The following is a 14,932-nucleotide window of genomic DNA, read 5'->3' as shown; positions in this document are numbered from 1 at the left end:
CGGGCGGCGGTGTAGATGTGGGACAGATTACGGTGACGGTGTGAGTGTATGTGTGTGAGTGTGTGTGATTTAACAGAGACCAGGCTTCCCCCATTCCCTTGGCGGGTTTAGGAAACCTCCAAAGAACAATAACAGAGGACAAATATTACAGGGCGTTTTCTCATGTCATTCGCTTTCTCTATTTCCCTCTTTTAGTGCTAATTTACTTTTTTTCTTTGTCCTCTTGTTACAGTGTTCTTCCATCTCAATCCCTTCGGTATCCTCACCATGTTTTGACTGGCTTTCTTTTGTTCTTTTGGTGTTACTCTTGATAGCCCGCTTTTAATGTGTGGACAAGAGGGCATGTTTGTGCTTGTGTGTGTGTGTGTATATGTTCACACATTAAATCCTTCATATGACATCACGCACTGACGCCGGTTTACATTTATGTGTCTGTAATATTGGTATTCGGTCATACAGTGAGTGCGTATGTTCTTGTTTTCATATGTTTGTGTAATACAACCACGGACAAATATATGAATGGACTGTGCCATGCTATACTAAGGTGAAGCCAGCGGAGACCATCTTACGTTGTCAATCGTTGAGCCCGCCAAATATGAATACATTGAATAGTCCGTGTGGTTTTCATGTTATTTTCTGTCTCTATGGTGAAAATGCCACCGTTTATGGCATACGAGTTGTATCAATAAGTCTGGGAGAAGGGCCACATGCTCATTTCATCAGTAAGAATGCAAATTACATTTATATTCATATACATATATGAAATGAAATCAAAGCACATCGGGATAAAATTCTATGCGAAAAGTAAACCTTACATCTGTAAGTCACAAGTGACGTACGGAAGATGATACACTTTGAATGGTGGATGCCAACCGTGAAGTTCATTCCATGAGAAGCTCTCATTACTCCATACACGGATCCTAGTATAAAAACATGCACTGATAAGAGTGTTTTCAATGAAAAAATATATAACAGAAGTTGTCAATAACATTAGCAACGCAAGATGGCTGCCCTCCGACTTTGGCCATGAGGGGCCTCTTGATAGTCCTTTCAAATAAAGGTGCATGGACACAACCCTTGAAGATGGCATCTTTATTGTGTGGCCTGTTTAAGAAGGAATGGCCATTAGGCTGTGTGTGTGTTTTTGGTTTTGGGGGAGAGGGTTGATGAGAGATCACATAATAAATCCTTCCTATGACATCTGACAATGACGTCCGTTGACATACAGTGAAACTGTTCTTGTTTTACTATGCTTGTGTGACACAACTCCTTACCCCACCATTACTGTGTGGACATTTTGGCAAAACCACCCTATTAGACTGTGTGTGCGTGCGTGTGTGTGTGTGTGTGTGTGTGTGTGTGTGTGAGTGCGTACATACAGACGTGCGTGTGTTTGAGAGACACATCTGGCAAGGATTTCAAGAAGTTTCCCCTCCTTGTTGCTTTGCAACTTGAACAAGTGACTTCTTCACAAAAAAAGTTGGATGGACTCTCTCTCTCTTTCTCACACACAGACACACACACACACACACGCGCGCACACACGCACGCACGCACGCACGCACACACATAAAAACACAGTGGCACATAGCCACGCACAACGTGACGCAACAAGCGCTGGTCATGTTCCCAAGGCCCAGTTCTCAGGGCAGTTTGACTGAAGGCCTTTGTCTGAGCCCACTTTAAAAATAAAACCAGAGCAAGGTTACTGCACACACGTATACACACACACACACACACACACACACACACACACACACACACGCACACACACACACATACGTATACACACACACACACATACGTATACACACACACGGTGCGACACATAACCTCACAGTCTCTTTGTGCGTGAACTAAGACTGACCCTCGATGGAAAAGGACCACGATGCCAAGTCATGATGCTGTTAGCGTGTGCATGCGTACAGCAAGTGCACACGAATGGCTTGTTCCACTGAGCATCCGTCGCAAAGTATAATTATTTGCTTGTATAATACCCATGGCGTTCACGTACACGCACAGACACGAGCACGCGTGCTGGAACATGATCACATCACCTGTCCATTCAAGTGGTGGCCACAGAAACTTGATCGTCCAGAGACCACAATCCCGTTAACGTTTCTTATCTGCTTAGCGAGTTTAGAGACACAATGTCCGAGACTTCAGTGTTCATCGTTTTGCTTTTTACAAATGGTCACGGGTCGTTCAACATTTGCAGAAACACATCCTGTCTCACCACGGGATGGGATAAAAAGAGAGTCGGCAACCATGCCATTTATCATTTAAATGATTTCTAATTAACGCAGTTACAGTATTTCTCTGGAGCTGTAAAGACACAGAGAAGTACTAAACTTTCCGTTGTATATGATTAAAATGTGGTGAAGTGATGTAGAGTTCTTCTCTTTCCCACAAAAAATATTGGAATTATATATACTACATTTTCATACAAAGTATGTTATTTATGTACATTTTCACCATGTACAACGTGTCTGAATTAAATAAATCAAATGAAACCAAAGGATTTTTGTCCCCTATGTAGACTGGTTACGATAATTCCTATCTGGACTTTTTATTTTTTAATCAGCACTCGATAAATGCTCATTTACATGCGCGTTTGTTTGCACCTCAGCAGTCAGTCAAGCTGTGCAAAGATGTTATCTTGGCAAAAGGCGCCTACATTTGAAGAATAAAAATTCCATTTTTTTTTTCCATTTTGCTTAACATTTTTCGGTTCATCAAACAATTCCCTCACAACGGTTTCATAATGTCGACGACTTAAGTATCAATCTACAATTCAGGACATTTTCATTCATTCATTCATTCATTTTAATATAATGAATAAAAACACTGAATTAGAGGGTGTTTCCAACCTTTTGATTGTCACTTACTGGACGTAGGTCAGTGTGTCACAGGTCAACTCTAGACAGAGCCTGAACTGCAAAGGACATTCACGGGGGGACTCGGGGTTTGGGGCACCTGCTGAATCAGGCGCTTCTACGCCACATAGTGTGTGACAGAACTTGATCCACTAATATCATCTGTGTTGCTATTTGTGTCCAGTGCAAACACACTGCGGTCCAATAATATCGTAGTGTGTCACACACATGCATCGCTCTGTGAATGCATGCTCACGCGGTGAATGTCACGTATCTGCTCTGGTTTCAGCCGCACAAACCATCCTAGCAACACATTATACAAGCTAGGACTGTGTAACACACACACGCGTAGACACACAACCATACACGCGCACGCACGCACACACACACACACACGTAGACACACACACATACACGCGCACGCACACACACACACACACACACACACACACACACACACACACACACACACACAGACGCTAGTTGGCCATAGCTGGCAGTAAGGCCCTGTTCATCAGATGCTTGAAAGGACACCCCCGAGAGGGGTCCTTTTCACAGTAATAGCACCCAGCAGCACTTAACGCTGACCCGGTGGCTCTCTCTCACCGCGCTGAAGGGGATGCGAGTTGTCACTTCCACAGCTCGCGCCCCTCTTCGCTCCACGCCAAGTGGAGGAAGAAGAGTCTTTCATGGACACGCCACTCCAGAGGCGGCATACTCGAGCGCAATCCAAAGCACTCGCTTAGCCCTTGTCCTCCGTGGAGTGCGAGCGCTCTAATTGGAGTGAATGAGCAATTGGTAAATGGCGATGAGTCTGAAATATTTCTGATTATGTTCAGGTGGCTTGTTCTGGAGCGGGATGAGCACACTGAATGCGTTCAATGTATGCACACAAATGAATGGCAAGTTCATGGGGAAAAAATGAAAGTTGCCAACAATAATGAACAGTTGTTCTACAGAACCACAGTGGAAACCATACTTTGCGACGGGAAAAGTATTCACAGTTTTTTGCTTTTTCCATATATTTTTTACAGCCTCATACCAAATGATTTTTTTCCTCAATTATTTACACGGAGCACCTCATATTGACCAAATGAAAAAAAAAGTTTTTGAGGGGATTTTTGTAATTTCCTGAAAAAAAATAAAAAGCTGAGAAATCGCATGATGATCATCCTTGAGATTCATTTGTATGTATATTTGTATGTGCGTGTATGTATGTATAAATGTATATATGTGTGTACAGTATCTATGCAGGCATGCATGTTAGGGATTGAAGCAATTAGTCGACAGGACTTTTCTACCCCATACCAAGGTTTAAAGCTGGAAGATGAGTAATCGCAAATAACATTTTTTGCATTGGGCACTGTGAAAAATAATTTTGACTTGCCCAACTGCAACCACCACTAGATTGTAACGCTCTGTGGAGCAGTGAAATGTCTGATCAAAAAGGAGAGAAATTTCCTATATCTGCATGGATTTGAGAGTAAGAAAATAAGCTGCTTGTGGATGAGAATAGCAGTGCCAATTAGCCAAGCTAACCGCTATCACAAACGCAAATAGACTTAAAGTATTCATAGCAGAGAAATATGTCTTGACGATAAATCGATCTGTGGCGCAAAAAAGGTTTTTGACCACTGCGCTATGATGAAAAAATATTCATGACACCACCGATTAATGGACTCTGACTGTTCAAATATGCAATGCACAGAGATATCACGGATGAAAACCTGCTTCGGAGCACTCTTGACCTCAACAAGAGAGCAACCCGAAGTAAACAGCCAAGATATCTTTGTGAATGTCCTTGAGTGGCCTGGCCAGAGCCCAGATTTGAATCGGATATGGAACACTTCTGGAGAGATTTAAAAATGTCTGTGCACTAACGCTCCCCATTGAACTTGATCATGTTTGGTGCTGCTGCGAGGAGGAATGGGCAAAACTGCACAAAGACAGACGGGGGTGCCAAGCTTGTGGCATCACACTCAAAAAGGCTGCAGGCTGTAATCATCAAATTATTTATTACCAATATCATTAGGATTTAAAAAAATATTTTGTAAAAACAAATTCTTGACTGAATCTGTTATTTTGGAGTGTTTTTTTTCTAAAATGTTCTCAGTGATGTGCATTGTGAAAACTTTCAGGATGCACTATAAATCTGTTTGTATAATCGCATTAGAAACAATGGAAACTAGTTCGATATAATCTATGACTACTAAATCTATTACCAGTACCTTATTTATAACGTACCTGTCAAACAAGTCTAAAAACAAATTTACATTAAAAAATAAGTGAAAGGGTGACAAATGTGGATCTGTGTGTGCCTGGGAGTTGCGTCATCTTTTATTGATGTCGATTTCTGGTCCACCTCGTACGAAACAGCCAGAACAGAGATGTGTATTTCACTTTGCTACATCGTCATTTGTTTATTTTCCTATTCTGCTATCATCATCTGATGACTTTTGTTTGGCTCTTGAAGCATATTTTTCCATTTCCATATATTTGTCGGTTTCCATACTGTATAACTGTAGGGTACCCAGATTTAGATATTTTACTCTGGGTATCGTTTGGCTCCAGTATTTAACAATCCTCTATTGCAATTCATAAACAAGGTCCTCCGAAAACACCCAAAAATCAGACTGTTGACCTTTCTTCATGAAGCAATATTATGATTGGTGATAAACGTCCTGGAATCCATGTGTGTTTCTGAATGGAGGCTACAGCAATCTATATGCCCGTGGATAATCATGACCAACATCACATGTAAAGATATGAAACAAAAATGCCTTTTAAATCCGTTATGGTCCTGTAATTGCTATTGTTTGTGTCTATTCTATCATATTTACATATAGATTAAAAAATAATAATAATAAAATAGAACTCAGACCCCAATTGATCTTGAACAACAAGTGGTACAGAAACTGATTGATGGAAGGAGACCAAAAGAAGCTTTCGGCATGATGCATTGCTACACCACTGAACAAACACAACTACAACGGTACATGGAAACTTCCCTGCACTGAGCAATTATTGTCTTTGTATGGGCAGAATTTCAGATTATCTAATGTTGTGAGTACGCCCCTGATTGAGAAGCCAACGAGAAGTTGTTTATTTACCAACTTGTTTGGTGTTGTCTAAACACAGTCGAGTAGTGAGGGAACTCCCTTTACCTTGTCAGTGGAAAAATGAAGAAACAAGCATGTGGGTCTGCTTGGGACGAAGCCCAAAAGCCAGCGAACGAGGGGCTCTGTGTTGACAGGACAAGGTGTCATGTACTCATTCAAGTTTAACAAGACGCCAACTATCAACAGGTGTCATCCATCTTTCTTTCTTTAACTCTCCCCGCGACTTGTTCGTATCGTCACAAATCCCCCCTCGGAACATATTGTGCATATTCTGTTGCCTCTGTGGTGTGTGTGGCCGCAAGCTCAGCATCACCACTGGACTTCATCACTCGTGATTTGGCAGGGCCAGGATTACGACAGCATTCCCCCGCCGCACTGTCATGATGTAAAATCAGCCCAGGCCAAGTGTCTCTCTCCTTGGGCTGGTTGGACTGTGAGAGAAATTGCTGATGTGTTTCTTGGCAGAAGAGCCAGACAGGATGAGCATATTACTAAAGCCTTTAGGAATCAGGAAGATATCTTTTAGGATACTTGGAATTCCTTGTGGAAATGTTTCGGTCTGACACAGAAGGTGAACTACAGTGCAGCCAAGCGAGCGTTTGAAGCGGCGGGAGAGGGAGAGGTGAGCGTTGCGGCGGTTGTCTCCCCCGTGCTCTCTTCCTTTTGAGGCCAGAGCCAGCTGGATCGCCTCACAGGTTCAGAATTATGGGACAGTTATTCGGGGAAGCCTATTATGGTATGAGGACACAACACGTTGCACTCCTCACATACACATACACACACACACACACATCAATAGGGGTGATTACGACACAACGGGTGATAGGAATCAGGCTTTTCCAGCGTTCTGGGGCCAGGAAGTGATGATGCAGTGCATTCCTGGGATAGCAAAGTGGTCAGGTTTGCTCATCACTTTGGACACGTGTTGCAAATATTTACCTAAAAGCAGACTGGGCTGCAATAAAATTAAATCTTGGGTTTGCTTCTACCCTCAAGAAGTCATGCCGGGGAAAAAAAAAACTAGTGAAGAGATGAAAGGAATGCAGAAGAAAATGTAAGAGAGTTACGGAGGCACAATTAGTCATACCACTGACACACACCGTGCCTATTTGCAAAAAAAAAAAAAAAACATTTACTGGCCACACAGAACATCAGCAGTGAGTACAAAACCTAGTTTTCTAAATGAGGTCATTTTTACATCACTTGATCTGAACATTTATTCTCGAATCCTGAATTATTTGCATATTATAAATTCAAGGGCCACTTTATTAAGTAGAACTGCACATTCCCAAGAGATCCAATGGCAGAGCTCCATCAATAGACGAGGCTTTATAAAAACGAGATAAGTGTGGGCTAACGATATCTAGACAAGGGAAGATCATCACAACCAAAGGGACTGAACCACCTAAAGACAGCATGACAGCTACAATTACCTGGGAATTCTGCAGGCAGCCACAGCTAAATAACTAAAGAGGGTAAGGCAGATCCTGAACAGTCAGCTGAATGGCTTGAGATCCAGGCCATTAAAAAAAAAAAACAAGCCATATATATATTATATATATCAAGTACCAAGTAGGGCGGCCCGGTAGTCCAGTGGTTAGCACGTGGCTTCACAGTGCAGAGGTACCGGGTTCGAATCCAGCTCCGGCCTCCCTGTGTGGAGTTTGCATGTTCTCCCCGGGCCTGCGTGGGTTTTCTCCGGGTGCTCCGGTTTCCTCCCACATTCCAAAAATATGCATGGCAGGCTGATTGAACACTCTAAATTGTCCCTAGGTGTGAGCGTGGATGGTTGTTCGTCTATGTGTGCCCTGCGATTGGCTGGCAACCGATTCAGGGTGTCCCCCGCCTACTGCCCGGAGACGGCTGGGATGGGCTCCAGCACCCCCCGCGACCCTAGTGAGGATCAAGCGGTACGGAAGATGAATGAATGAAAGTACCAAGTACATTTTTATTGTCAAATGTGCAGATGAAATTTCCTCCCTCTTAACAGACAACAAGAGGAGCCGCTGTGGGTGCCCGCGCCGCATCAAAAGTATGCTTAACATAAAATGACAAAATAATACAACACAACACATAAAACAGACAGGCGTGCCATCTTAACCACTTTTCCTAAAAGAGGAGCAAATCAAAGTGTCCTTTTCACCAGTGGATCAAAGACGTCATGCTGCAATGTGCACACGTCTGCTACAAGCTAAGCTGGAAAGCAACAAGGAGCTGTAGCATCCATTCACGAAATGTAAATCCGCTTCAATTCCAAGCCGCGACTACCAGTTCCACATACGCATCGGCGCTCTGTGCTGAAGCTCCTTTCTTCTCATCGTCGGAGCCTCAAGCCATGCATCCATCCAGCCGCAGACTGTCCATCAGCACTGGCATTTTCGCTGAACAAAGCGGGGCTGTGAAAATGCTGCCTATTTCAGGCACAAGACACAAGCACCCCGGAGCTGTCCAGCAACGACAGTCAAACGGCGCCGACATTCCACCCAATCGAAATCAGTGCTGGTACACGCATGTCGCCGAGAAGGCGCAACCACCAAGCACAGATTCTTCTTCTTTGACGAATGTCGTGGCCAAAAATGCTGAAAACAGTCCACATCAGGTCCACATGACGTAGCAACAACACCGTGTGACAGACAAAAGACAAAAACAAAAAAAAAACACTATATATATATATATAGATATAGATATATATATTCATCACATAGATAATTGCCAAAGTCAGTTTTTTTGTGACAATATCAATTAAAACAAAACAAAACCATGTGTTGTAAAAATTTGGCTAATTATACTTTGTGCTTTATTTTGCTCACAGACACACTTTTACACAGGTGCATGATTAGACGTCAGCATTTTCTTCTGACAAGAGAACAGCAATGCATGTTATCAAACAGGCACTCCATTAGTCCCCTTATGGTTTGTTTGAGTAAATCATAACACATGTTTGTTTCCCACTTGTGGAAAGAAAAGCGAGCTCTTAAGCCTTTGTTCCTTTTTTTCTCTCTCCAGGAAAGAACCAATCAAATCAATGTTCCACTTCCACAAAGCAATGGAAAGAATCCTGGTGTTGCCAGGTCCGACATCTTACCCAACGTGACCTTGAGGGACAATAGACACATTGACTTATGGCTAGATCAACAACGACCCAAAGTTCTGCAAAATTTGACACCACCAGTTCTTGAACCCATTTTCACCTGACCCCTCACTGTTATGAGCCAATACTGTAACACCTTCTCTCTTCTTCTTGCTTTTAATAAGGCGCCTTTGAGATTTTCTCCATTTACCCCAAAACTTTCATAAAAAAGGTGTTTCATTAAACTTCATATTTATAGTATGAACTAGATGTTACACTGTGAGAACTGCATAATGGTCAAGCTCCTGCAGTTTCTTTAATCAATGATGAAAAAAAAAGTACAGTACATGGACACAGCAAATTATGTCAACTGGCTGACCAAGTCACACATCACAGGGTGAAGATTTCGGGCTGATGTTAAAATATTGTAAGACTATGACAGGGCGGACATCTTAACATTGACAAAACAAACTCTGCATACATGATAATGAAAATAAGAGCACATTAGCAAAAATAATTAAACTGCAAGTAGCCAACAGTTAAGTCCACACTGAAGAAAGATGGATCATACTTTCACTGAAAACAGAGGATCTCTTCAAGGGGCAGTTACCCCATAATGACAGCGTGGACAGTCGTTTCAGGAAGACATGATCAAAATGGCTAGTTTTAGTAAGTGACTTTTTTGGACCATAGAGCCATTTAAATAATCTATTTCGCGTCATTTAACCACTTATTACTCAGAGCAATGTGTGAAACGCGCCAAAATTGCATCCATCCAATGAAAAAAAGTCACAAATGAAGGAAATGCATTTTAAGAGATCATCATGATCATTGTGTACTGATATAATGTTGGCCCCATATAATAAGGCCTCTGGATTGCATTTTTGCGCTATATTTTCAGATGACCAAGTAATTCTGACAAGGACACCAACAATTCCTCATTGTGAAACTGACACATCACATCTTTCCGGGCAACTCGGGATGCCACCGTCATTGTAAAGCCATCCGCAAAAGTCTGCCGAATTTGGGAACCCACTTCGACAAAGTACATGACAGAACTGCACGACAATTCTCTGCTCCGAACAAAGGAGCATTCAAATGTGTTTAATGGTTTGATTTCAAAATGACCCCACGATAATTCACTATGTTTGCCTGTGTGTGATATCTGTCACTTTGATGCTCCCAGCGCTATTATAACGAGCATACGGTTGATGTCACAGACAGCTCATATTCAGCCAATGGCGCTCTGTGTGCCTTAATGTGACTGTGTAAAATTGCGTGTCTGCATCTTGTTGGGAGCGTGCAGGCAAATGTGTGTGTTCAGACGCTTACGTTCGCGTTTCCGGCAACACAACAAAACGACAGCTCAAGTGTTTCGCTTGCGTTTTTAATGTCTGATTACAGGCAGTTAGTCTGGGAGGCAACACGGCAAAGAATTTGAGTCGGGGCAATAACTGGAGGGCTTTGGCATCCTCATCCTGCCTCATCATCCATCTTTATTGTGTGCCTACCCGCAAGTGGCTTTGCGAAACTTTTGCTGCCCTGAGAGGAGGCATCCGTGCACCCAGCTTGCTCAATAAGCACCATTCATGACTCAGTACAGGCAACAACACAACTGGACATTGTGCTTTCATACATTTATGCCTCTGTCACACTGAACAAGACGTGAGAAAGTAACCCCGTTTGATACAAATCCCATTTCCACAGATTCGCTACAGGGAGGAAAACGAAAGGCACAATAAGAGGTTTTCAATGCAACTCTGCTCTCTGAAGAAATGAAGTCAAATGTGCAAACGACGATCCCATCACATCATTGCTTCCAATGAGCTCGACAAGCAGGCAGATACCTAACCTGGCAATCATGTGTGTTTGTCTAAATGTGTGTGTGTGTGTGTGTGTGTGTGTGTGTGTGTGTGTGTACGCTCGCCCTGAGCTGCTCCCTAAGGGATACTTGCGTCTCGTCTGTGAGTCACAGGCAGAGTCTGTGTCTGTGTTTGAGTCCATCAGAACAAATCAGCTTCAACATCCCCTGCTTTACCTCGGGCGTGCGCATACGCGTACGTACACACACACATACACACACGCACACTTGCATTGTACATGCTTTGACATCCCCAGGGCGATGTGCTATCCCCCCACTATCCCCTCCAGCTGAAACCTCTTCCCTCTTCTCCTCACTTTCCCTGCCATCCGTGCCGGACCACAGCAAGCATATGTTGTTGTCCACTCCCACAATTGAGACTTTTTCTCTGCATAATGCATTCTCTTTGTTATTTGTTATTATTTTACTCCAATCCCGCTCTGTTGTCGATCAAAGAAGGGCCGTCATAAAGAGAGATGCGACTGTGTGTTTGTAAGTTGGTAAAGTGCCTCCTGAATCAAGACTGATTGCTACACTTTACAACCAGCAATTTTACTCTGTGTCAGGCAAATCCATTAAGATTCATGTTGTGGCAATATACTATAAAAGATAAGAACAATGATGAGATTGTTAATTCTTCGAATCAATGTTTTCCTTTCTTAAAAGAGAAATTGAACAAAATGATCAAACTGTGGGGAAAACATGAAAGCTTTGCTGTCTGGCTTTGTTTTCATGAACATATGCTCTCATGTTTCATCCAAAGTGTCTAACATCTGATGGGGGGGGGGGGGGGACACTATTATAGGGTAATATACTTTCTCAGTTTTTACAGTACATTGAATCCTTGTTTATCACAGGGGGCATGTTCCATAACTGTGTGTCACTCCCAATGGAGGTTTACCGTAAATTGGCACATAAAAGAACTACTTTAACCCTTGTATATTTAAACACCAACGAGTTCAACCAAATTATATCCAGAGATATACCACTATCTTAAGGCTAACATAAAAAGCAAATTGCCACTAAATTGGATGAATGGAAATTAACTGAGGTGTTTTGAGCTGGAATCACACACCTTCAAGCACTACTTGAACAGACATAGAGCAGCAGTACAAAGAGCACATACAACAATGCTCACATTCATACATTGTATTCTCACTGCTACTTGGTAGCAAAACATATTATTGGAGCTTGGGAGGTGGGGACCTTTACTGCCTCCTCTTGCTTTTTATTACGCTGCATCTACATCCAATAGAGCTAAGTGCTGCCTGGCATGCGGTAACACAACATGGTAGTATTGTATTGCACAACTCAAAATTTGGACCTGTGTGTACATTTTAAAAAAGATTGCTTAAAAATCTGCTGTGAAAATTTGAATATGCTGACAGTCAGGATGAAATGATATATGCATTTGCCTCAACCATTGTTGTCCTGACTACAGTGTTTTGTGTGTGTGTGTGTGTGTGCGTGCGTGCGTGCGTGTGTGTGTGTGCGTGTGCGTGTGTGTGAGAAAGAGGAACATTAACCACCACATCACATCACATAATAAGTGGAAAGGTCACGGCACTCAATCACACTGTCTGAGATGACCATCGATAAAATATGTATGTTTGTCATGAGAAATAAAAGAGACGAGAAAAGCCCTACAGATCCTCACTGCACAAGCAGAAGAGCCCCTGTACGGACTTGTGTCCTTGCTTGGAGTGCGCCTCATTGATGTCTGTTGTGCAATGAAGAGCCTCTCAGGAAATATCCACACACAAGCACATACTCTCCAAATTGGTGTCAATGTTTTGTTAGTGGAAGAAAAATGAGCTTGCGTTTGATGGGTGAAAGCGGCTCCCCGAGATCTTTCCCTTCGTTTATTGTTTGGCATCGATGATAATCATGTCCAGAGTGTAGATATCTGTGACTATTCCTGGTGGGCGGCCAGGAGTTTTATACGAGTTCTACGCAGGGGAAAGTGTCTTAGCCTGAAGGTTAAGCCCCGGGTTTCCGGATTGTCCTCGTTTTGACTCTGCTGACTGAATGGAAGTCACTTCTGCCTTCCTCCACGCCTGGGTTGACTCAGTCAGGGTGTTTGTCCACAGACTGTACGTAGCAAAAGGGGGAGGGAGCGGGGGGAATCTTTTGTGCGTATGAGGTGTTCTCCTGGTGCGGTGGCACAGTGCCACTTGAGAACATTAGCGAAGGGAAACACTTGGTCAATCCATCTACTTATAATTGGATCAGCATGTGTCTGATGAGGCCCAGGCCACAAACTGTCCTAATTGGATTAGCGTGTGCTAATATGTGTGCGTGTGTGTGTGTGTATGTGTGTGTGTGTGTGTGTGTGTGTGTGTGTGTGTGTGTGTGTGAGGGCTTCCCCAGCTTACCTTGTGTATAGTAAAATTGCTGGAGTTAAGTCATGCGTGCAACGTCACTTGCTAAGACACATGTCCGGTGGCCCTTGTGACCGATGACAGGTATTTTCCTGCCAGGAGATTCCGTCAGCAACAAGAGGGCAACGTCACTATAAGAGAATTGCAAGAGACACAGAGAAGAAAAACTTCATTTACCTCACAGTACCAAGTTGATAACGAGTTTGGAATGAGGGTAAAAAAAGTTGAAAATAGACTGCCTATTACCAGATAACATAATTTATAAAGCAGTGCCAAGCGTCATGTGTCGTATTATTTAGGAGGCTAGGACTAGGAGGCTTTGTATTTTTTTTAATGATTTTGACTCTTGGCTGTTTTTTATCAAGTGAGACCAAAATCAACATATAACGGAATTTCAAGGGAATGTATTCCATGAAGGAACATTGGTTGACTATCGATATTTTTCTTTGTCAAAATGATTATTCCTAAAAGGAATAATGGAAATATGTGTCAGCGCTTATTCTTATTGTGCGCGCCTGTGAATCGTTAGCCTTTCACAGCAGCTCAATTAACTTCATCCTTTATTTATGCTTTCCAGCCTCGATTCTTTTTGGGTCATACTAAACCGTTGTACTATTACGAACTTTTTGTTGTCTTCTTGTCAAGGATTTCAAGATTCTTGGAGATTTGAATTGTTCCTTCTGTATGTGCATGATTGCCAACGGGTTAACTATTGGATGTTGGAAAATGGGAGTTTAGTGTTTACATTTGAACTTCAGCGACTGAAGCTGCGCGAGGTACGTTGTGTATACTGTGGTTGTGAAATTACAATTTGTGGTTTCCGACACTACTTTAATAATGGTGGTCTCTCTTATCTACGAACAACTTCACACAACATGTAAACAGCACAAGGGAGAATAAAATTTGGAACATTATTTATGCCAAATGTCAGTTTATTTTGTGCGTTTTTTATTGGCAATCTTTATGTAAAGATCTTAGTTACAGCTGTGGTTGTTTTTAAAGTGCTCTATGAATAAAGCTGAGAGAGGGAGAGACAGAGAGAGAGAGTTTATATGAAGACCTAAAAACAGTAAACTATAGCATCTATTTTGAATATGCTTTATTATATAGCAATCTAAAATGTAAGAACAAAATGCACACTGCTTTATCAACTGAAGACTATAGTAAAGCAGACTTTTGTACAATTTCAGGGACATTCAAATGTATCATTTCAACCCCAAACGTAATTAACTGTGTGCTTGTTGCAAAACGTATGGCTGCTATTGTGACAAAAAAGGAATTAGCATTCGAATGGAGAGGGTTAATCGAGAAAAAGCGATATCCTGTACTGTTCACATTGTGGTGGTGAGACTTGACGTGAAAAGAGGTGGCGCCTTGAACCTTCATACACAAGTTGTCCGACATTTCAGAATTCATACTGGTAATAAAACTCCTTTACAGTTGCACAAAATCTGGGAGATTGAACAAAACTGGCTACCTCTTCAGTTCAGTGACCGTAAAAAGGATTAAGTCTGCAGCTGGATTTAAATTCTTGTCATGCTAAAAATTGTATGATAGTCCTCATCCCATTATCTGATCCGCTTAACCTCACAAGGGTTGGGGGGCGTGCCACAGCCTATCCCACGA

The 14,932-nt window shown here is 42.4% G+C and overlaps 1 protein-coding gene across 1 annotated transcript in view; it reads right to left on the bottom strand.

Moving 5' to 3' along the window:
- alg2 (ALG2 alpha-1,3/1,6-mannosyltransferase) overlaps positions 1 to 14,932 on the bottom strand; it is a 74,126-nt gene that overhangs the window by 28,016 nt on the left and 31,178 nt on the right. Inside the window, exon 3 of the mRNA XM_052066105.1 lies at positions 13,301 to 13,437. The gene's annotated coding sequence lies outside the window, so the exon portion shown is untranslated. The remainder of the gene's footprint in view (positions 1 to 13,300; positions 13,438 to 14,932) is intronic.

The sequence above is a fragment of the Hippocampus zosterae genome, chromosome 5 (assembly GCF_025434085.1).
Source record: "Hippocampus zosterae strain Florida chromosome 5, ASM2543408v3, whole genome shotgun sequence".
Classification (NCBI taxonomy): domain Eukaryota; kingdom Metazoa; phylum Chordata; class Actinopteri; order Syngnathiformes; family Syngnathidae; genus Hippocampus; species Hippocampus zosterae.
The sequence above is the reverse complement of the archived record's forward strand: the minus strand, read 5'-3'. Positions and strand labels throughout refer to the sequence as shown.